This window comes from Pan paniscus, chromosome 9, assembly GCF_029289425.2.
Source record: "Pan paniscus chromosome 9, NHGRI_mPanPan1-v2.0_pri, whole genome shotgun sequence".
In the NCBI taxonomy this organism is placed as follows: Eukaryota; Metazoa; Chordata; class Mammalia; order Primates; family Hominidae; genus Pan; species Pan paniscus.
This window is the reverse complement of record NC_073258.2, coordinates 118243645-118267507: the sequence shown is the minus strand read 5'-3', so window position 1 is coordinate 118267507 and position 23863 is coordinate 118243645. Positions and strand designations below refer to the sequence as shown.

General features: G+C 50.2%; 1 protein-coding gene across 3 annotated transcripts in view; it reads left to right on the top strand.

Moving 5' to 3' along the window:
• Positions 1-23863, top strand: part of DSCAML1 (DS cell adhesion molecule like 1) — a 369345-nt gene that overhangs the window by 231772 nt on the left and 113710 nt on the right. The gene's annotated exons all lie outside the window — the stretch shown is intronic.

The window sequence follows — 23863 nt, the reverse complement described above, 5'->3', positions numbered from 1 at the left end:
CACATGGAGCTCCTTCTGTGTGGCAGACACTCATCCAGGATCTTAGGATACAGCAGTGGAATAACAAAGATCCCTGCCCTCATGGGGCTTATGATCCAGCAGGAAGAGACAGACAATGAGTCATAATAAACAAGTAAATTAGATACTGTGTTTGTGTATCAACGCCACGGTCAGAAATGCTAAGGGGCATAGGTACAAATACACGGTTTGAGAGAAGAAATAAGACCTAGTGTTAGATATAGATCAATAGGGGCACTAGAGTTTACAGTAATCTATTGTATATTTCAGAATAGCTAGAAGAGAAACATTCAACTGTTTCTGGCATAAAGAAAAGACAAATATTCAAGGTGATGAATATCCTCAATTCACTGATCTGATCTTTACAAATTTTATGAATGTATTAAATTATCACATGTACCCCCAAAACGATGTACCTTTAGTACACATTGATTTTTAAAACAGAAGAAATACTAAGGAGAAAGCAGAGCAGAAAAAAGCAGGTGAGAAGGGCAGGGGAGGGGCGGGATGCAGCACTGAACAGGTGGTCAGGTCATCATTGAAAGTGAGGTTTGGCCGGGCACAGTGGCTCATGCCTGTTAATCCCAACACTTTGGGAGGCCGAGGTGGGCAGATCACCTGAGGTCAGGAGTTCAAGACCAGCCTGACCAACATGGTGAAACCCTGTCTCTACTAAAAATACAAAAATTAGCTGGGTATGGTGGCAGACACCTGTAATCTCAGCTACTTGGGAGGCTGAGGCAGGGGAATCTCTTGAACCCAGGAGGTGGAGGTTGCAGTGAGCCGAGATTGCACCACTGCACTCCAGCCTGGGTGACAGAGCGAGACTCCATCAAAAAGAAAGAAGAAAGAAAGACAGAGAGAGAGAGAAAGAGAAGAAAGAGAAGGAAAGAAGGAAGGATAGGAAGGAAGGAAGGAAGGAAGGAAGGAAGGAAGGAAGGAAGGAAGGAAGGAAGGAAGGAAGGAAGGAAGGCAAGCAAGCAAGCAACAAACAAAGAAAAGAAAGAAAGAAAGAAAGAGAGAGAGGTTTGAGCAGAGCCTTGAAGGAGGCAAGGAGTGAGCAGCAGAGACCCAGGCAGAGCCTCCCAGCAGAGGGACCAGCAAGAGCAGAGGTCTGAGGCAGGAGGGTGCTTTGCGTGTTCAGGGGCAGCAAAGAAGCCAGAGTAGCTGCAGTGGGAGAATCGCCGGGATCTGCAAGGCCTATTGATTGCGGATGATTGTTCTAGAGCAGAGAAATGTCCCTTTGGCCTCTTGAGAGCTGTGTGTTCTCTGGTGAATAAAAACAATAACAAAGGCTAGGGAGTGCTTCTCAACATGTTCAAAGAAGAGTGTCTCTGCACAAAGTAGAGAAATGGATTCCATCTGGGAAGGCAATGAGTTGGCCCAGATACTACTCATCAGTCGAAAGAGACCAGCAGAGGTTTAAGTTGCCATACCCTGGTACATTTCTATGAAACAGGAGTGTGAGTCAGTCCTCTGAAGCTTTAAACCAAGCTTACACTTTTCCCTCTTGCGGATACAGTGTTAAACAGACATCTTTTCCCAAAAATAGAACTGCTTGGTGACATGGAAAACTATGTGGCAGGGAATCCTCCACCTCGGTGAACTCCACTAGTGGGCCCCTGGGAACTCCTGGGCCACTACGCCCTTGGCACTTGCAGCCTTCTTGGCACTTTCACCACCTCCCCTTGCTCAGGCTTTGATCTCCTAGTTAGACTGGCACCCGTCACAGATGCAGAGAAGCCCACAGAGTGCATCATCCATTTCATCCATCATTTCTCCTCATGTCTTCCTTCCATTGCCAGGGTGCACAGGCCTAGCCCAGCCCTTTTCACATGTCGTATGTTGTGCAAATCTGCCCTCAGAATGGTCCTCGCTGTCACATGGCTCGTCCCATAAAGAAGCCGTACAACACTGGTCTATTTTCTCAATCAATTCCGCTTTGAGGTCCATTATAATAGTTCTCATCTTCTCCCCACCACTTACAATACTGACTGCTTTTACATTTTCCAAACAAGAGAAAGTGAATGCAATGGTCACAAAGTAGGCACAAACTCAGCAAACACATGATAGACACACCACATGGGGAACAAGGCCTAATGACAGGTGAACGTGTGATTCCCTCTGGCACGGAGCTTCCTTTACATCTATGAAAGCGTGGAAATAGAACCTTCACAAGCAGAGGGGCTTTTGTCAGCTTTTTAAAAATGCAGCTGGCCCCTGACTTCTCCATCCCAGTTCTTCCTAGCCTCTGCCCAGGTTCCATATTTAAGCAAGCCTGGAGAGCTGGGGAACTGCAGGGCCAAGCTGAGCTGTCCCAGCACCATGTGTGCTGCCGTGTCATCCATTTCATCTGGTTCTCAGCTGTTCTTTGGGATTTATTTCCCCTCTCTCTTTCCTTTATCCCGTCTTTGCTGAATATCCCAACTTTCTTCCTATATGCAAGAAATAAACACATTAAATAAAAGACAACCTGCCCCAGAGTCAGCTACAAGCACCCTCCACTCCAGGACCAGCTATTGGGTGGGTGAGACACCACTAGGAAATGGCCCTGGTGCTGCAGTGACTGCTCTTGGCGTTCACTTCATTTCAGCAAGCAGTTGGCTAGAATGGGAGGCTGGAACGGGGGCACATCAATGAGTGATTGTAATAATAACCTTGAATTTTCTGCATCAGATCCTTCCATACAGTGTCAGCAAGCCTTCCAACATCCTTATAAAATAGATATGATTGCCTCCACTTTAGAAAGAAGGAACTGATAGCAGGGTGTGGTGTAGCACACCTGTAATCCCAGCTACTCAGGAGGCTGAGGCAGGAGAACCACTTGAACCCGGGAGATGGAGGTTGCAGTGAGCCAAGATGGCACCACTGCATTCCAGCCTGGGCAACAGAGTCTGTCTCAAAAAAAGAAAAAGAAAAACAAGGAAAGAAAGAAGGAACTGAGGAGAAAAGTTAAGCACCTTCATTCGTTCATTCATTTGTTCATTCATTCATTCACAAGGTGCCTACTCTGTGAGCTACTGGCCAAGAACTAGTGTTCAAGCCCAAGTCTGTTAGATCCCACCAGTTTCTGGTGACTCATGCTTCTTTAACCTTGGGCCTCAGAAAACTTGCCCTGCAGCCAAGGAGACCCACATGTCATTTCGGTGCAACTCACAAAGTGGGGTTAAACACATCTGATGCGAGTCACATGTCACATGCTGTGGGAGCTGGAAGCAAGAAATGATTCCAAGGGGATCTGGAAAGGCACACAGAAGACGTGGCATTTGCATGAGGCTGGCACACATACCCTGGCAAGAAGCCCTGGAGTCCAGTCCCTAGAGAGAGGGGGTGTTATGTGTATGGGAGCAGCCCATCCTAGGAGGCAGGCATATGAGAGGCTTGGGGGGCTCCCTTGGGACCCACAGTGCGTCAGTAACGGGAGCTTGAGCTCCTCAGACTCCACATGGCAGGACAGCATCTTAGAGGGCCACTTCCATGCCCCTAGCAGCTGGCCCTCAGTGCTGGGTCAGACCCAGAGCCCCAGAAAGCCTGCCCCTCTGAACCAAGGGGCATCAGGGGTCTGTGACACCCCATTCCCTCTCAACACTGTCTCTGCAGCAGAGGCTGTGAGTCTATGCCTCCTCCCTGCCCCTGCTTCCCACTGTCCCCACTCCTCCAACATGTTCCTCCTGGACTTCTATGCTCATAGAATTGCTGTATGCAATCATTTATTCATGCCACATCTACCAGTTGGCTGTTGGTGCCAGGCATTGTGGAAGGTGCTGAGGAAACAGCTGGAGTCAAAGCAGACCTGACGCTGTACTCTGGAAGCATGTGCCTTAATGGGGAGATGAATACATAAGGGGCAGTTGCAATGCCGTGTCATGCAGTAAGCCCAGGGCATTCTGGGGCAAGTACGAGGGGCATCCTGCCCTTCCTGAGTGACCTCCAAGGGCTTTTCAGTAGAAGTAAAGCTGAGCTAGAACGTGAAGATAAGTTGTTAACCTAGGGGCTGGGTAGAGTAGGAAACAGACCCAGACCATCACAGGCAGAGGGACCTGCACATGCAAAGGCCCAGAGGAGAGGAGAGGAGAACAAGGGGCGCTATAGGAAGAGGTTCTGGGTGGATGGAGCAAGGCAAGGGGCAGGAGGATGCTTGGAGACATGACTGGAGCAGCCCCACAGAACTGTAGCATGTGCAGATTTCATCCCCATAGCCGCACAGAGCTGCTGCAGGATTTTAAGTGCAGGAGTGGCAGAATCACAGAGCGAGGTCTGAAGAGTCATCTGGCACAACTTCTCATTTTGGACAAAGAGGCCAAAACTCAGAGACAGGAAGCAGCTTGTGCGGTGTCACTGTGGAACTGGTTAGAACTCAGGTCTCCAGACTCATTGTCCAGTGCTCACTGCCCTGGGCTACAGCCTCACCTCCCATTAGGGAGGGATCTGAAGATGCAAGAGGGAGAAGACACAGGTCCTCCTCCCACTGCCCTGCTGAGAAGAGGAGAGCCTGCCTTCCTCACCAGGTGCTCCAGTGCTGCCCAGAGGCACAGACATGTTCACCAATAAACTCTGTGTCCGCAACAGCCTGGGGAGGGGTCTGCCCCTGCAGCCTGAGCTCTCCTGCTCACCTGCCAATAATGGCTGTGCCCAGGGGCCCCAGCACCCGCCCTCCATCTCTATCCCTGAAACCCATCTGGCAGCCCTGGAGCCCCGCCCTCAGGAGAGCTCTTGGTCCAGGCCCCACCAGGGTGGGGAGTTAAGCTTGGTTAGACATTTCATGTTACTGCCTCATTGATTATGCAATACAATGATGATTAATTTTACAGTAAGAAGTAAAGCTGTTGGAGGGAATGGGCAGTGGGGGAGAAGGGGTGTGGGGGGCACAGGATGAAAACCATTGCCCCTAAAACAGGGATGGGCAGGCAGGATGTTACGCCAATTTTTCTCTGACACTCTGAGTCTCAGGGGCATCTCCCAGGGACTCAGGAAACTTGCACAGGAGCTAGATTTCTGCCACCCTGGTAAGAGGCAGGTACAGAAGCAAAGCCATGAGGTTTGCCTGCCCCAGGTCCTAACAAGGTCCCAGAGAGAGCCTTGGCTAGGAGTCAAAAGGCTGGGTTCTGATTCTGGCTTTCCCGTGAGTTAACTGTCTGTCCTCAGTTTCTTACATGTAAAATAGGATTATCAACTCTCACCTGGTCTACTTGAATGGAGCAATACGCAAATCAAATGAGAAGGGTTTGAAAGCACCAGTGTAAAATACAATGAGGATATGACAGTAGAGAAGGGGACTGCAGTGGCTACAGGGCTGTTTCTGGACAGCTTGAGACATCAATTCATCCCTCTGGGCTTAGTTGCACACCTCCTGAAGTTGCTGTGCTGATTAAATAAGATACTGTATTCAAAACCCTAGCATAGTACCTGCACAAAGTAGGCACTCAACAAATGGCGGCTGGATTTAGAGCTCTTATTATTTCCATCATCACCATCACTAATAAAATGCAGACCTTTCCAGCCCTTAAATTCTTCACTGTGTCCCTGGTCAAAGTGGCCCCCCCTTTCTTTCAAGGGAGAAGCCCACTTCAATGCCCCATCACACCCTCATCCTGCCCCCACCCCTCCCAGCAGCCAGGCCTGTCTAAATTCACTTGGGGAACTCACCCAAGGAGCTCTGGGCAGGGGGCTGGAGCTTCTCTGGGTTTGGGGCAGGACTTTCCCCCTTTGGCTTCTTCCTACCTAGCCCTTTGCCCCTCCCCCCAACTCTATGCCCTTCCTTCCTGTGTCCCACCCTCCCTCTCACCCCAGCCAGCCTGACATCCCGACACCTGAGTGGCGAGCCCTGCTGTGGCTTCCGTGCCCTGGGTGAGGGTCTCTCTGTAGACATTCTCCCCTCCTTCTCCAATGGGAGTTCTCTGCCCCTTCTTCAGCCCAGGGACACCTGTGGTCTGAAGAGCGCCTCTTCATGCCACCAAGCCAAACTTGGGTCTGCCTGCCTGGCTCAGCAAAGCCAAACACTGATGCTGAGATTTGCAACGAGAGGGGGGATAAAAGGCACGTATTGCGGGGCACCAAACAAGAATCAGACAAACTCCCTGATGGCTTACAAGCAAGGGCTTATAAAGGAAGGGTACATTTCAGAAAAGCAGGAGTTACAGGCAAAAATCATAAATCCATACATAGTGCAAGGTCATACATGGGTTTGGCACAAAAAGGTGAGATATATTGAAGTGCAGGGCTTAGAGGTCACAGGTGGATTTAGAGATTTTTAAATTTGCAGTTGGTTACGAAAGTGAGGCTTTGTCTAAAAACTCGGGGTCAGTGAAAAGGAATGTGAAGATTTGGCCTGAGGGCATGACTCTCCCCAGTCCCCTCAGGAAGGGACTCAGAAAGACCGGCTGGAGTTCAGTCCTCAGTGTCCCCTTACCTGAGCTGTACATGATGGCGGTCGGCATTTTCCATTGGGTTTGGGTCTGGGTTTCTGAATATTAAGATGTTATCTCTGGTGTCTTTCTTTTCTTTCTTTCTTTGTGTCTGTCTGAATTTCTTTCTTTCTGTCTGTTTTTCTATCTTTCTTTTTCTTTTTTTCCCCATATATGGAACGAGACCACCACTTCTGTTGTCCTTCCCAGCTTCTCCCCAACCTCCCCTTTTCCCTAGTTTATAAGACAGGAGAAAAGGGAGAAAGCAAAAAGTTGGAAAGAAACAGAAGTAAGATAAATAGCTAGATGACCTTGGCGCCACCACCTGGCCCTGGTGATTAAAATAATAATAATAATAATATTAACCCCTGACCAAAACTACTGGTGTTATCTGTAAATTCCAGACATTGTATGAGAAAGCACTGTAAAATTTTTGTTCTGTTAGCTGATGTATGTAGCCCCCAGTCACCTTCCTCACGCTTACTTGATCTATTATGACCCTTTCATGTGGACCCCTTAGAGTTGTAAGCCCTTAAAAGGGCTAGGAATTTCTTTTTCGGGGAGCTTGGCTCTTAAGACGCGAGTCTGCCGATGCTCCCAGCCAAATAAAAACCTCTTCCTTCTTTAATCCAGTGTCTGAGGAGTTTTGTCTGTGACTCGTCCTGCTACACATAGAGACGGGGTTTTTCCATGTTGCCCAGGCTGGTGTTGAGCTCCTGGGCTCACGCAATCCACCCTCCTCAGCTTCCCAAAGTGTTGGAATTACAGGCGTGAGCCACCGTGCCCAGCCATTATCTTTGCTTTCTATAGGTAACTGAACATCTCGTGGCTCCAACTTCCTTGGGTGGCTATTGTTTTATTATCTTCTTGCTTCTCTGGTTGCTCTTTTACTTCTCAGGGCTAGTAAGGTGCCTGGAATTTCCCTGGAAGGGACTCAAGATTTTCCTTTATTTCTATGTTTGGGGGGACCCTGGCAGGCCCTTAAGAGGGGTCCCCTTGCTCATGTTTCGTGAAATTTCATGGATCTGTGGTGCCTGTAGGTGCTGGCAGCAGCTTCTCAGTTTGCCCACAGCTACATGCCCACCGCTTCTTTTGTTGCCTCTATGGCACCCGGCACTGCCCTGTGCCTGGGAGACACTGGCTAAACCTCATTGCCCATCCCCGTCTTTTCTGCTTTTTGTCCCTCTCCTCTGATCCTGCCACCAGGGTTCCCAGTCCTGGTGGGAAATGTCCATCATTGACATTTTGGACCTGATCATTCTCTGTCGTGGTTGCTATCCCGGGCTTGTAGGATATTTAGCAGTGTCCCTGGCCTTTACCCACTAGATGCTAGAAGCAACTGCTCTCTCCTCACACCCAGTCATGACAACCAAAAATGCCTCCAGACATTGCCATATGTCTCCTAAGGGGCGAAAATCACCCCTTGTTGAGAACCATGGCCCTAGATCTACACCCTAGATAGATCTAGGCCCCTAAAGCCTCAGCCCGCTTTTTCCCCACCCCATCCCTGCTCCCTTGCTTTGTTCCTTCTCACTGCCTCCCTCCTGATCACCCCACAGCCAAGTGGCACTTTATAGCCCACACTGGACTAAGCACCTTCTGCAGCTGGAACAGCTGCTCTTTCTTCCGGCTACCCAAAGCCAGAGCTGCTCAAGATGGAGACAGAAAATGCAAATTGCACACAGTGAAATGCTTTGCTGACGCCTGGGGCCTCTCCCTTGTTTTCTGCTCAGATGAAAGGCAGGAAGAGGGGCTCGAGTGAGGCGGGCAGGGACTCCTGGGAAGCTGCGGCTCGCTTTCTACCCAGCTCCCACTGTACCCAACCCCCTCCAGGGACGGTGGTCAGGAGGGGGGCTGGGGAAACTCCATGCTCTTCAAAGGCCCAGAAGAAGGTGGAGAGCAGGGTGGAGCCTTCTTTCCTGCACCTTAGGGCTTCAGAGCCCCACGTCTCTTCCAGGGAAGCAGCCCAGACTGGTATTAAGTGTTTTCAGCGTAATCCTGAGAGGTCACCTTCTTTCTCTAAGTCAGAGCCTCCCCTGCCACACTGCCTCTGCACCTTCTTCCTGCAAGTCCCCCACCTGCTTAACCTCCCACTCATGACACCTGACTCTCATAGACTAACTACGGGCATCTTAAATTCCTTCAGCATCACCATGAAGTGCTCAGAAGAATCCCTTTATGGCTATTGGAAAGATCCCTCACCCAAGATCTAGCCCAACGTGCATCCTGCCTGGTCCCGTGTGGACTGTCCCTTCCCTGCATCCATCTCCAGGAGAGGGCATTGCTCCCCTCTCACTGGTGAGATGCTAATGTGCCACCGCTTTACTAGCATCCTCCACCCCACCAGACCAATTTAATCCAACAAAAAGGGATTCATACTGCAGCTAAGAAGATGTGGGCATGTCGGCGGTGAAGCTTCTAGAATCTAGATGGATGGCTACATAAGGTCGCCAGCCCTTCCCTAGTGCACTTGAAGTCCCACTGGACAAGCTGAATTCTCTGGGCCTTTGACCCTCACTGGGAGGCCAAGGACATGGTTACACCCATCTCTTCAGTGGTCAGTAATGATGAGGCCATACTGGGGCATAGCTGTACCATCAGACCGAGTCCCCACTTCCAGGGCCCTGGGGTCAGGTGGTATCTCACGTAGGGTAGGTCCATGGGATGCATCTTTGTCTTCACCTTTTTCCACCACCCCTCTGCCTGCTTCCTTCAGGCCCACTAGCAGGGTGAGAGAAACTGGAAAAGATTTAGATTAACTGGACAAGATTTAGATTGACACCTGTGAGTCGAGAAAGGAAAGGGTCTCCAGTTTCTTTCTCTCTGTCTCTGTAAACATAACCTAGTTCATCCTTGTAACACCCTTCTCCCCTCCAGAAACCTTCTGTGGCCCTCTGTGGCCCATCAGATGAGCTAGAGCCCCTTGCCCCGGCATTCAAAGCCTGCACCATGCAGCCCACAGTCTGTACCTGCTGGACCTCCTGTAGCCCCCAACTGACCCCTCAGCTCCAGCCAGAACTGAGGATGTCCCTTCTCCCCATCTCCCTGCAGGGTCACTGAGCTCTTTCTGTGTGCCAGGCCCCATGCTGATCACTTCATAATGCTTCATCTCCTGTAATTCTCATAACGCGCCTCTGAGATTGGTGTTGGGATTAACCTCCTTTTACAAATGTGGAAACTGGGGCACAGAGGAATTGGAAACTGACATCAATAAGTGGCAGAGCCAGACCTTGGCCCCAGACAGTGCAACTGCAGAATCTGCTGCACATCCTACCCTCCTCCTCCACCTTCTCTTCCCCATCCTCCCCCGCCCCTCCTCCAGGACCCTTGGAATAAGCTCCCCCCTGGCTTCCTGCTGCCAACCTCACTCCATTCAGAGCCCCCTCCATACTCTGCAGGAGAGGGCTTTCCATGAATCAGAGCTGATCACCATAGTTAAGCTGCCATGTCTGTAGGGCCCAGCATGACCCTCTCTCCCTCTGCTGAAAGCCCTCAGCCACCACCTATGCACAGGCTAAAAGGCAGGCTCCTCTCTGGTCACTCAAGTCTTCACACTCAGGCCCTGTGGTGTCTAATTCATCACCCGCCAAACCCCTGCTCTCCCCGCCCCGTGCATCCCTGCTTCCCAGATGCTCCCTGCCCTTTCTTGCCTTAACACCTTTGCATATGATGTGGCCTTCACTTCCAATACATCACCTCACTCCCAAACTGGGAGAGAAGACACGTGTCCTTCAGGACCCAGCTCAACTGCAACCTCCTCTGTGACACCTTCCCTGACTCTCCCAGAGACAGCGGTCACTTCATCCTCTGGGCTCCCTGCGCATCTTGAGCTGCTCCTGTCAGGGAGTTTGTTTCTGGGTCTGTATCCACCTCCGCAGATCCTGAGCCCCTGGAGGTCAGAAGAGTTCTAGTCAACCCGTCATTACTGAGCACTTGCCATCTGCCTGATACACAGGCACCAGGGGTCCAGATCTGAACAAGATCTTGACCTTCAAGGAGCTTCTGTCTAGCAGAGAGCTGGGATGAAATACCCAATCTTAAGAAAGGTGATAAATAGTATGAGAGAGGTGGCCATGGGTTGCTACGGGAGCCCAGACATGGGGTAACACACCCATCCAGGGCAATGCCCCACCTGAGTGCAAAGGCCATGGAAGAAGCTGTCTGGCCAAAAAAAGGAAGCAGCTCAGAAGGAAGAGGGGCCATGCAGGGGGCCCAGCATGAGCAGAGGCACAGAGTGTGGGGTCTACAGGAGATGCAAGGTGCCATCATGTGAGAAGATGGTAGAGAAGAGGCAGGGGACGTGGAAGCAGTCAGAGGCGATGAGTTTGGGTACTGTCTCCATTAGAACTGCATTTGGCTGTATGTAACGAAAACCCTCCACAACAGCGTGGCCAAATTAGAGACCTGTTTTTCTTGTCTAACAAGGAGTCTGGGGACTGGCAGTTCAGGGCTGACCCAGGAGATCAGGCTCCTGTTCCCTTCCTGCTCTGCCATCCTCATGATTGCAACACAGCTGCACTTCTGAGCCTCACTTTCCAGCAGGAAAAAAGGAGGCAGGACAATGTTTAAAATGTTTGTGCCAGGCCGGGCGCGGTGGCTCACACCTATAATCCCAGCACTTTGGTAGGCCAAGGCAGGTGGTTCACTTGAGGTCAGGAGTTCGAGACCAGCCTGGTCAACATGGTGAAACTCCGTCTCTACTAAAAATACAAAAATTAGCCAGGTGTGGTTGTTCCCACCTGTAGTCCCAGCTACTTGGATGAGGCAGGAGAATCCCTTGAACCCAGGAGGCGGAGGTTTCAGTGAGCCGAGATCGCACCACCGCACTCCAGCCTGGGTGACAGAGCAAGACTTCATCTCAAAAAATAAAAATAATAAATAATAAATAATAGAATAAAATGTTTGTGTCCATGGTATCTGTCTTTTACTATTTTTTGAAATTGTGGTAGAATATACATGACAACATTTCCCATCTTAACCATTCTAAGTGTCCAGTTCAGTGGCATGAAGTATATTCACATTGTGGTACAGCCATCGCCACTATTTCCAAAACTTTGTCATCAGAAACTCTGGACCCACTATGAGCAATAGCTCCCCATTCCCCCTCCCCTCAGCCCCTGGAAACCACCATTCTTCTTTCTGTCTCTATGAAATGGACTACTCTAGGGACCTCACGTAAGTAGAATCATACAGTATTTGTCCCTTTGTGTCTGCCTTATTTTACTAAGGATAATGTCCTCAAGGTTCATCCATGTTGTAGCATATGTCAGAATTTCCTTCCTTTTAAAGGCTGAATAATATTCCATTGTATGTGTATGCAATGTTCTATTTATCTATTCATCTGTCAGTGGACATTTGAGTTGCTTCCACCTTTTGGCTATTGTGAATAATGCTGCTCCGAGCATGGGTGTACAAATACCTCTTCCAGTCCCTGCTTCAGTTCTTGTGGGTGTATACCCAGACACTTCTGGATACATACCCAAATTGCTGGATCAATGGTGATTCTAGGTTTCATTTTTTTTGAGGAGCCATCCACTGTTTTGCTAGCTGCTGTGCCATTTTATATTCCCACCATCAGTGCACGAGGATTTCAATTTTGCCACATCCTTGCCAACACTTGTTATTTTCTGAGTTTTGGGTTTGTTTTTTAATAATAGCCATCCTCATGGGAATGAGGTAGTATCTCAATGCGGTTTTGATTTTTCATTTCCCTAGTGTTGAGCATCTTTTCCTGTACTTATTAGCCATCTGTATCTCTTCTTTGGGGAACTGTCTATTCAAGTCATTTGACCATGTTTAAACTGGGTTGTTTGGTTTTGTTGTTGAATTATAAGCATTCTTTATATATTCTGGATATTAACCCCTTATCAGAGATATGATTTGCAAATATTTTCTCCCATTCCATGGGTTGCCTTTTCACTCTGATGGTTGAGTCCTCTGATGCATAGAAGTTTTACATGTTGATGACGTCCAATTTATCTATCGTTTTCTTTTGTTAGCTGTGCTTTTGGTGTCATATCCAAGAAATTGTTGCCAGATCCAGTGTAATGAAGGTTTTCCCTTATCTGTTCTTCTAAGAGTTTTATCATTTTAGGCTCTTGCACTCAGGCCTTCGATCCATTGTGAATGTCTGTCCTTTCTGTTTGAAGAAGAAATGCTTTCTCGGAAGCCCTTCCCTATCCCTCAACCCTCAAGAAACTTGATCTCATCACCCAGAACAGGCGGTGATGGACAACTTTGCCAACCCAAAAACATTTGTAAGAAAGGGAAAATAGATATTGTATAGACAGCAAGCAGTGTCTTCCCAACCACGCACTTCCCCGGGCCAGCCTGGGACAATACTGAGCACGTCGCGCACCTATAGTAAGCAGACACTCGCGTCTGTGCCTGTTGAATTCCCTGGTGAATGGTCAACTGGGAACAGGCCAGTGGAGTGACTTCATGGAGGCAGAAATGACCCTGGATTTGACACTAAAGGTGCAAGCCCTGGCCCGCCACTTCCAGCCTTGTTGCCTCCAGCAAGACACTTCACCTAGCTGAACCTGTTGTCTCCACCTCAAAATGATGATAGCAGTCACTTTCCTTTACGTCAGTGTTTCACAGATTACAGGACCCTCTTGCATATATTATCCCTTTCATCCCCACAAGGACCCTGTGAAGTAGATAGGGTAGGATTTAGTTAATCTCTGTTTTCAAGGTGAGGAAATGATTGCCCAGAGAGATTAAGTGATTTACCCAAGGAGGCTCAGCTGAGTGCCAAAAAGGGCCCTCTAACTTCCCAGGCAGTGTGGTCCCCTTCCTGCTCATCTCAGGGGCAGGGGAGAGGGGGGTGGATTGTGAGTGTCAAATGAGGGCCTGGACAGGAAAGTGCTTTGCAGAAAAATGGGTGTGTTTGGTTTTTCAGTGTCTGTGTAGATTGGGGATGGTTCTATTTGCTCCATAGGAGATGCAACAAGATGAGATTAGGTCAAAGCAGTAGAGTCAAGGCACCTGCTTTCCTCCCAGGCACCTGTTGAGACAATTATCAAGGCGGGAGGGCTGCTCCACTGACTGACATTCCCCACAGCCCAGTAGGGACGTAGCTCCCAGAGAGGGTTTTTACTCTACAGGTCAGACACCTTCCAGGTGCATGCCCACCCCGATGGACCTGCAGGCTCTGTTACCGCAGCTCCTCGCCTCTCTCCCTTCCCCGCAGCTGCCCCCACCCCATCACACTCTGTCCCCCACCTTCTCTTCCCCCTCCATACTCCCTCCTTTCAAAAGTATAATGAGTCTGATAAGACATTGTCTCCTTAACAGGATTAGCCACGGAGATCTCTTGTCCCCTCCCACTCATTCTGTAATACCCCTCATCTCGTGTCCCGTAATTTTCTGCTGGTATCAGAAGCTCTGGACCACCTCGGTGATATTAATTTCTCCTCGCTCTTTAATGGTGTGACTGCTGATATGCTGAGATGCCCCCCACAGCCGCCAGGCCACCAAGGCCCTGTGAGTAAATTACACGAAGCCCTCAGAGGCTCTCTCCCTCCAAAGTCAGCTGCTGTCCCCTCCAGACCCCCTTTCCCCAACTGCCCCATCTCCCAGTTCTGGGGGCAGCAACTACCTCTATCTTATAGGCCAAGGAGGCAGGTCTAAACATGGCACTCAGGTGGCAGAAGGATGACAAATGCATGCCCCCAATCCAGTTCTTCCCTTCCCTTTCTACCCTGCCCCCAACACGCGTCCCTCAGAAGACTCTAAGCAGGGTGCAGGCAGGGAGAGTCAGGCACGGTGGGGGAGAGGGCTGAGCTCTGGACCTGAGTTCTCCTCCTAGGTCTGTGACATAGACAACCTAATGACTTATACAACCTTTCTGAGCCTCAGTTTTCTCATCTGTACATTGGGGATGACCATATACATCTGGCAGGATTGTGGTAAAAGCCCAGAGTTCAGGACCTGACACACAGCAGGTGCCTGGCTGGAGTTTAGTGGGATTGGAGAATGCAGCTCTTGGAATTTACCCAGAAATGCTTTCTCAACCCTGAGGTATATCCCCAAACTTTTTGTTTGCACCAATTCTCTCTGACCTTTGTCCTTCCAGATATCTTTTTCTTTACACGTTTTTAGGGACTAATGCAGAGGAAACTTTATGGCCCTTCAACCCAAAACGTTAATTAGAGGATAACGCAACGTGTAGGGTGAATCCTGAGAAGAGGGGGCAGGAAAAGAAGAGAATTGCCTGACCCCTGCCCCCAGACCATGGCTGAGGACAGAGAAAAGGGGCATCCTGAGAAAGGCCATGTCCCGCATAATCTGGGGCCAAGGGCAAGAAGAAACCCTGACTCGGGGTCAGCTGGGCATTTTCAGGAAGAGAGAGAGATACAGGCAGGCCAGTGCCCGGAGGAGTTAACAGAGGTAGAGAGGAAATTGCCAGAGTCAGAAGAGGTGAGGCTGGAGCTAAATCTAAGTTAACTTGGAAACAGTTTTGTGATCGATTGTGCAGAGAGTGTCAGCGAGTGAGAGGTGGGAAATTGCACCTGTCTGGTCAATGAGCTCAGAATTCCAAGTGTGCTGGGGAGGCTGGTGCCACGCTGGCCAATGCCAAGGTGGGGAGGCAGTGCATGTCCAGGGAGCTGGCGGGGCCCGTCTCCTTGCTCAGAAGATAAGTGCACAAAAAGCATAGCAGAAATCATCTATTATACCTATACTGTATGCCTAGCCCAGTGTGAAACCGTTACCTAAATTTCTCAGATAATGTTTGTAACACCCTGAAAGCTGGCCATGGGCAGCAGCTAATGTCAATAAACAGACACTGGGCTTTCAGGCCAGACACTGGGGGCGGGGAGGTGGGATTTGAGGCCTCTGTCCTGAAGGAATGTGGAGTCACACAATCTAGGTTTGAATCCCAAATGTGTTGTTCTCTAACTCTGTGACCTTAGGCAAACTTCTGAATCTCTACGAGCCCAGTTCCCTTGTCTATAAAATGAGGATCATATGGCCCGCCTCTCAGGATGAAATTGAGGCAATGCATGTAAAGTATCTAGCACTAAGCCTAGAACATAGTGGAAATTATCAATTAAGAGGTATGCCCTCTTAATTGGCAAGCTATCAGTGAATTTTACAAATTAATAGTAAAAGGCCAGTATACGACGAAAGCTGGATAAGGGGTATAGACACTGTGAGCTAGGGGTAGCAAGAAATGACTAAGGGCTGTCAGGAGACAAGGGAGAAGAGGTGCTGAGATGACCCAGTGTGGAAAGGTTGGTGCGTGGACCAGTAGAGTTGGGGCAGAGCACTCATATACTCATATGTTCACATGTTCACAACACAAATGTTGATGGGACTTGGAACATTTCTACCTTTACTGATAAGCTCCCTGGCTGGCATGGCTGATGTACATACAGTCATGCCGATTAGCCTATAAGTTTAAAAAGCAGAGGTTCAAAATAGCTGAATTGCCTCTGCTATTTGAGCAGCAGCAGAGGATTTTTAACAGTTCTAAGAAGAGGAAAATGGGAGTCAAGCATGATCTAGAATCACTGGCACAGCAGTCACTCCAAGCTCCGGAGTGTACCGATGTAGACGTTGGATGGGAAGCTGTAAGTCATAATCGTGAGAGCAATCGTTTATCACGCAATCACTGTGCAGGCACCGGGCCTGGCACTTTAATTCACGTGACCACTACAACTCTGTGTGATTGGTACTGTTATTAGCACAATTTTATAGATGAGAAAACTGAGTTAGAGAGGCTAAGTAACCTGTGCAAGGTCACACTGATAGAACGAAAGTCTATCTGATTTCAGAGCCACGTACTTGCCACTGAGGCAGAGTAGCCAAGATTCATGCGCTCATTCAATCATCCCTTCATTCATTCAAGGAATATTTTTTGAGCACCATCTCGAAGGTGTTGTAACTGAAACTGAGCCCAGAGCAGTGACCAACATGCACCGGGCCTTTACCAAGTGCCAGGCTAGGGCTGTGCTAAGGACTGGGAGGCAGGGGAATAAGCCCACCTGCTGCTCCTGGCCTTTGGAGGCTGCAGCCACTCATTGTGGGGCTTCTGTGTGCAGGAGGAGGCCATTGGAGGCCTCTGAGGCAGGTAGACCCCCAGAGTGGGAAGGTGGTGATGGGGAAACACATGTAGGAAGGACAGAGGGATGGTCTCCACTGCCACCCAGTGCCCTTGGAGCCACACAGGGACACAGGGGCAGACACCAGATGGCTGCAAGAGGTCACAGTGCCATGTCCCTTTTAGCCACATCCCCTTATGAGATCCAGTAAGACCCGTTTTCTCCTTGTCTGTGTATAAGCACCCCATTATTACCAAGGCATGAAAAAGCAGAGACAGAAATGAGCCCATGTGAGGCATGGTTCCAGGGCAGCCCAGTGACTCCTCCCGGTAACTCTCTAGAGGGTGTGATCAAAACCACTTTGTAGATTTCGAGACTGCGGGGTTTCTTCTCTGGGACTTGCATCCAGGTCACACAGCTGTAAAGCTGGCCCGATCTTCCAGCTCTACATCCAATGCTCCATCTCCAATGTGATCCAACCAGAACTAACGGTGCACTCGGGAATTCCCAGCCTTGGCCCAGCTCTTATGGGGAGGTTCAGAGGAGTGATACTGATGTATCACTCTTTAAGAAGCCTGCATCCTACCTAGGAACACAAAGATGACCCCATCCAAATGTGGAACTTGAGGCCTTCCTGGGTCCCAGGCTGTGGCCCAACGGTTGGAGCCGTGAACTGTCTGGAAAGGGAGAGAAGGTTCTGGTTAGCTGGACTTTAAGAGAGGGTCTAAGAGGGGCCTTGCTGGGGTGCAGGGAGGGGTGTACCCCTATGGGAAGGAGCTGGCAGGACTCCCCATGGCCATGTAGTGTACTTGGAAATACCTACCAAAAGTCTGGCTCTGGATTTGGACAGCCCCAGCTTTGAGATTTGGGGCAAGTTGCTGTGACCTCTCTGATCCTCAGCTTCCTTGACTGTTAGAGGGGAAGAAGAAAACCCTTAGCCCAAGAAGGCTGTTGCAAGAATTAAAGCAGATGGTGGGAAGAGGGCTGGCTTAGAGCCTGGAATCCATTCCACGGTATTGAGCCTTTGCCACTGAGACAGGGCTGGGGCGACAGCGGCCGCTGGGATCCACACCTGCCCTCAAGGGCTTACTCTCTAGGGACAGTACCAGGGCTTGCATGTCTCAGTCCACACCTTGTCCCAGTAGAGACGAGTATGCAATGAAGCGGCACATGAGGCAGAAAGACCCATGGTGGGGGTCTTCTCCAGGAAGGGGATGTGAGCTGACTCTAAGGGGTGGGTCATGATGAACCCTGGGAAGGGGTGGGAGAGTGTCATGAGCAGCAGCAAGGCTTGGGAGCGGAGGACCAGTGTGGCTGGAGGTCAGGGGCATGACTGTGGGCTTGGGCTGCCCTGTTAAGGATTTTGGTCTTCATCCTGAGAAAAATAGGAAGCCACGAGATGTTTTCAGCATGATCAGATGTCTATTTCAAGTGAGTCTGTCTGGCTATAGTGAGAATGAATTAGATGAGACCACAAGTCTTACAGACACACAGTAGCTGCTTGCTAAACGGTAGCAGAGTGGCCTTTATAGCACGCGGGGTGTTGGGGGAGGGAAGGTTGAGCAGGGAGCAGGGCTCCATGAGGGCCAGGCCCTGGGGTCAGAAAGCATATCCCTGCTCTTCCTACCACCTCCTAGCTGCAGAGCCACCCAGGGTAAAAGAACAATCCCAACTGCTCAGTGGCTAATGGCGGTGTAGGGTGTAGGGCAGTCCTTCAGGGCAGGAGCAGAAGGGTGGGGCCGCGCCTTAGAAGCGAGCCAAGGGCAGGCAGCTGCCATCCTCCTCCCCAAGGCCCAGGCACACAAGGGTCCCCTTCCCTGCCGCCGTGCAGCTACTGGGGTTCTGTCGCAAGGAGGTAGCTTTCCCGAATTGTAATAACAGTGATTTCTATTATACCGTGAGCATCTGACACATGGAGTGAGAGCTACAAAGCACCCCCAGCGGGAAACATAAAAGTGGGGGTGGGGGCTCTGGGGAGGGTTGGAGGCTGTCGCCCCCGGCTGGGCTCTGCCATGTGCAGCGGACGAGGGCCGGGAATAAAGAGGCTTATTTCAGCACCCTGTTATTATGGCATCTTGTTTTCATAGTTGGTTCAACAAACCTCTCTCCCTCTCCCTCTCCCCCCTCCTCGCCTCTCTTTTTTTCGTCTTCCTCTCTCAGCAAATCCATTTAAATGCAATTCTATTCTTAAAGCGCCCCTCTCATGCATGTCTAATGAATGTCAGGGAAATGCTATTACAATGGGGCTGAGGAGGGCCCAATCTGCAGTGTGTGTACAAGTCATTTGAAAGGAAGCCTGGGAGCGCTCCAGTTTTATTACAGCATAATTAGAAATAAAATCTTGTTGCAATATGAGGATGAGAGATGTGTGCTAATCCTGGGGTAGAGAAAGATAGAGCTGTATTTAGAGGAAAGGATTCGGGGAGAGAGAGAACTAGCCACCGTGCCTCTGCACCCCCTCCCCCAGGTTTGTCTGCTGCTCCCCACCCTCTGCACCCCTAAGACCTCCAGGAGCTGCTCCGGAGACAGTGAGGGGCCCTTCTAGATCTCAGTTGCCCCAAGTGGTCACTCTGTCAGGGCTCCCGGGGAGCTGAGTAGGGTCCTTTCTGGTAACTCCACACCCCTCCCACCTACTTAAAAGACCAGTCTGTGGGCAGTTAGGAGTTGGTGGGAATGGCTGGCAGAGCCCTGGACTTGGAGACTGAAATCCAGGTCAAGTTCTGAGTCCCCCCCTTAGGAGAGCTATGCATTCATTTATTCATTCAGTTGTTCAACACTTGCTGATCACCTGTTATGTACCAGGCACTGCGCTGGGTGCACTCGTTAACTGGTAATTGTCACAGGAAACAGGTTCAGAGAGATTCAGTGGCTCACGTGGCGTCATCCAGCTAGACAGGAGAACCCAAGTCCAATCCAAGCCTTCTGACTGCAGAGCTGGGTTCTCTCTGCTCTACCATGCTGTTAACTTCCTGTGTCCTCCTGAGTGCTTCCGACACCTGTCTCTCCAGTAATGCCATCTCCTATAGAGCCCAAAGGCAGAGATAAAGATGGTGGGACCTGACTGTTCCCCTTTACAGTGCAGAAAGGGGGACTTGGGGGTGGTGACACCACTTCAGCACTGACGGGCAGGCCAAAGCTTCTGGCTCTGCGTGCCTCGCACAAGTTCGCATAGCCGAGGTCCCGCCTCCCATCCATCCATTCTTCTCCTGACCCAGGCGTGTCCACCCTGCCTGACCCCAGTTGCACAAGCAAACAGCAATGGGCCAGGAGACAGGAGGCTGCTCTTGACATCTGCGCTCTGACCACACAGATGAGTTGTGTGAGGCTGTGCTTCGGTTTCCTCCACGGGGGATGAGATCTGAGTCTTTGATTGAGGGTGCAGATGAGGCCCAGCCTGTGTTAACGACCCATTCCCAGGGCTAGTTCCCTGCCCACCTCATCCCTGGATGATGCCTTTAGCTTCCTCCCTGCCTCCCCTCAGCTCCTGGCCCCTGATGCCCACCGGATGGTCTTAGACTCAGTCTTTCTTCCCCATCACATTCTCTGAACCCAGCCTGTACAGTACAGCCTGAAGCCTGGTGACCTTCAGAATTGGCTCCCCTCTGCCTTTCTCCCCTCCCCATCTTCATGTCTTTGCAGAGCAGGACCCAGTTCTAGAATGTTAGTGCTGGAAGAGTCCTAGGGAAGAGCATGTCCAGATGAGGAGTGTATTCATTTTCTCTGGCTGCCATAACACAATACCACAGACTGGGTGGCCTAAACAAATTTATTTCTTACAGTTCTGGAGGCTGGAAGTCTAAGGTCAAGGTCATGGCAGGTGTGGTTTCTGGTGAGGCCTCTCTCCCTGGCTTGCAGATGGCCACCTTCTCGCTGTGTCCTCACATGGCCTTTTCTCTGTGTGTGCACATCCTTGTGTTTTGTGTGTGTGTGTATATGTGGTTTTTTTTTTTTTTTTTTTTTTTTTTTTTTTTTTTTTTACGGAATCTTGCTCTGTTGCCCAGGCTAGAGTGTGGTGGCACGATCTCAGCTCACCACAACCTCCACCTCCTGGGTTCAAGCAATTCTCCTGCCTCGGCCTCCCGAGTATCTGGGATTACAGGCACCCGCCACCACGCCCAGCTAATTTTTGTATTTTTAGTAGAGACCGGGTTTTTTCATCTTGGCCAGGCTGGTCTCAAACTCCCGACATCGTGATCCACCCATCTCAGCCTCCCAAAGTGCTAGGATTACAGGCATGAGCCACCACACCCAGCCTCTTCCTCTTGTTATAAGGGCATCATCAGTCAGGACCCCACCCTCATGACTTCATTTAACCTTAACCACCTCTTTAAAGGCTCTATCTCCAGATACAGTTGCATTGGGAGTTAAGGCTTCAACATAACATGTTGGGGGAAACAATTCAGTCCAAAACAAGGAGGATCTAAAACCTAGAGCCAGCCTGGCCTGAGCTGGGACTTGAATCCCAGTTCCCGACTCACATCTCATGTGCTTTTCACTCTGCTACAAATCTCCCTCTGGGGTACTGAGTTGAGGGTTTACAATCCTAGGAGTTCAGAGTCCAAGGAAAGGAGAGGAAGAAGGATGGGCCTGGCTTCCCTTGGTTTTTTCAAACCCAGGCTGGCAGGGACTCCCAGGATATTCACCATCAGCAGGTGGAACCAAAAGGAAAGGAAGGAAGGTGCCCTGCAGAGTCCGCCTTGACTTGCTCCCCGCAGGCTGCCCTGGTGCCAGGGCCCCCAGGCAGGAGCTAATTCCCGCCAGCCAGGAAGTATCCATCACCCTCAACTGCCCTGCCCCACAGCACAAATAGCTTGGGAGGAAAGGACAGCCCTGATTGTGGGGCAAGTTATCTCATTAGTCCTATGAACTATCTGCAGGCTCCACATTGCAGGCTGACGACACTGTTTTTATAAATCTGTATTGCATGGAGCAGCAACTGGTAACCTGTATTGATTGCAATTTCTCTTTTTGAATTGGGAGGTCCCTGGGGGCCAGTTGAGGTACTTCGAGGCCCTGGCATCCTGAAGCTACCCCAGGAAACAGACTTGAGCTGTGACAGACTAAGTAGTTCTTCTCTTCCAAGAGAGACAACGATTTTTTTCTGACCCTGTGGCCAAAGCCTGGTCTCAGTGCAAAGCCTCACCCTATTCGCTTCCTCCTCCCTCTGACTCCATATCCCCCATTACCTACGGGACCTTCCTTGCAGAGGAAAGGGGGGAGGCAAAGCAGGAAACCCCTTCCTCAGCTTCTGGTTTTCCTGCTTCAGGAAGGCATCTGACTCCAATAGTGGAAAAGCAGCTCCCAACCCCATGTGAATACCTATGCACTACATACGCATCATAGACCTGCCTCCCATTTAGTATTAAGATCTTTAAAAAAAAAAAAAAAACCTGCCCTATAAGCGTACAGTGCATATACATCACAACAGCCTTTCATAAGTATTGTTGCATGGACACCACAGAAGAACTCCACGAACAGAGAAAATCGGGGTTTAGAATCCCTAATTTGGGGGTGAGCAAACGCCCAGAAAGGTTAACAGGTGTTCCTAAAGCCACACAGCTGGTAGGTGGCAGGTCTCAAACCTCCAAATACAGAGCTCTGTATAGTACCCATTGGGACCTATGCCTCCCTAAGCTGCCAGCCCCTTTCTTGTCCCCTACAATGCCCCATCAGCCTGTGCAAGTGTACCCAACAAGTACATGCACCAGCACAGGGTCACACACCAGCGCAGGTACACAACATGACAGCACAGGTACACATGCCAGTGCAGGTACACACGCCAGCGCAGGTATACACACCAGTGCAGGTACACACACCAGCACAGGGTCACACACCAGTGCAGGTACACAACATGCCAGTGCAGGTACACCCGCCAGCACAGGTACACCCGCCAGCGCAGGTACACATGCCAGTGCAGGTACACACACCAGTGCAGGCACACACACGAGCACAGGTACACACACCAGTGCAGGTACACACACGAGCACAGGTTCACATGCCAGCGCAGGTACACAACATGCCAGTGCATGCACCATGCTCCCTTGCAGGCACATTCAGCCACCTGCCCAAGATCACACTTCCCACTAACACATGGCAACTGATCATGGCAGGATTTTTTTCTCCCTAAGCCTCAGCTTCTGAGTCCCCCTAACCTCTTACTTCACTCTGCACTAGCCTGTGAGATCATTCATCCACTCTTTCATTCAGTAACTGTAATGTCTTCCAAAACTGGTCTCATCTCACCATTTGCCCACCCACCTACTCTGGCCCTGGCTAGTGAGAGGGAAGCCTCCATCGGAAGAATGAAGAGGCCAGGGGACCAACCTCTGCCCAGAAAGGAGAGAGAAGTCCACCTCACAGGGAAGGGGTTAGCCAAAGCACCCCCAGCATGCAGCACACACTTTCCTGGCAGCAGGGTTGGAGGAAACAGCTCTGAATTTGTGTTCAGGAGCCCCAGGTGTGAGTCCAGGCTCTTCCACTCACGAGATGTGTGGCTTGAACAAGTCTCTTAGCCCGAGCCATAATTTCCTCATCTGTAAAGGAAGAGAAGGATGGTTTTCCTAGGTGTGTACCAATGGTCAAGAGAGGGAAGATGTGCCTGGCAGAGTGCCTGGTATTTGATAGGCATTTCAGCACATGGGTGCCCACTGATTCATGCACCTCGGGGTGCTTTTCTCGCAGAGTTTTTATAACAATTTAAGATATTTCACCTGGATCTGTCTCCAAATCCAAAGTACAGTGCTTGGAGAGAGGTACCTAAAAGAGTTGGGGAGGGGAAGTTTATAGCTGCTGGTGCCCGGACACAGGGCTTCTTCCACAAGGGCCCGAGCTGTGGAAGCCTTTCATGTGTAAGAGATTGAGCTCCCCTTAAGACAGGCAGAGATGGAACCACCCAAGGCAGCTTGATTCCAGGGCTTCTCTTTCCTCAGAGCACAGCACTACATCACCTGCACTGTTTTTTTCTTGTTGTTGTTTTGTTTTTTTTTTTTTGATAGGGAGTCTCACTCTGTCCCCCAGCTGAAATGCAGTCATGCGATCTTGGCTCACTGCTGGATTCAAGCGATTCTCATGTCTCAGCCTTCTGAGTAGCTGAAATTACAGGAGCCTGACACCATGCCCAGCTAATTTTTGTATTTTAGTAGAGACGGGGTTTCACCATGTTGCCCAGGCTGGTCTCAAACTCCGGACCTCAAGTGATCCACCCTACTTGGCCTCCCAAAGTGCTGGGATTACAGGCATGAGCCACAGTGCCCGGCCTCATTGCATCTTCTATTTCACATACCTCTGATCTGAATGTTGGGTCCTGGACTTGAATGTGGTTCCATCCTGAAACCAGCAGCCCTGTGTTGCTAGTAGTCCCTCTTCGGGCTAGGGGTAGCATTTCCAATCTAA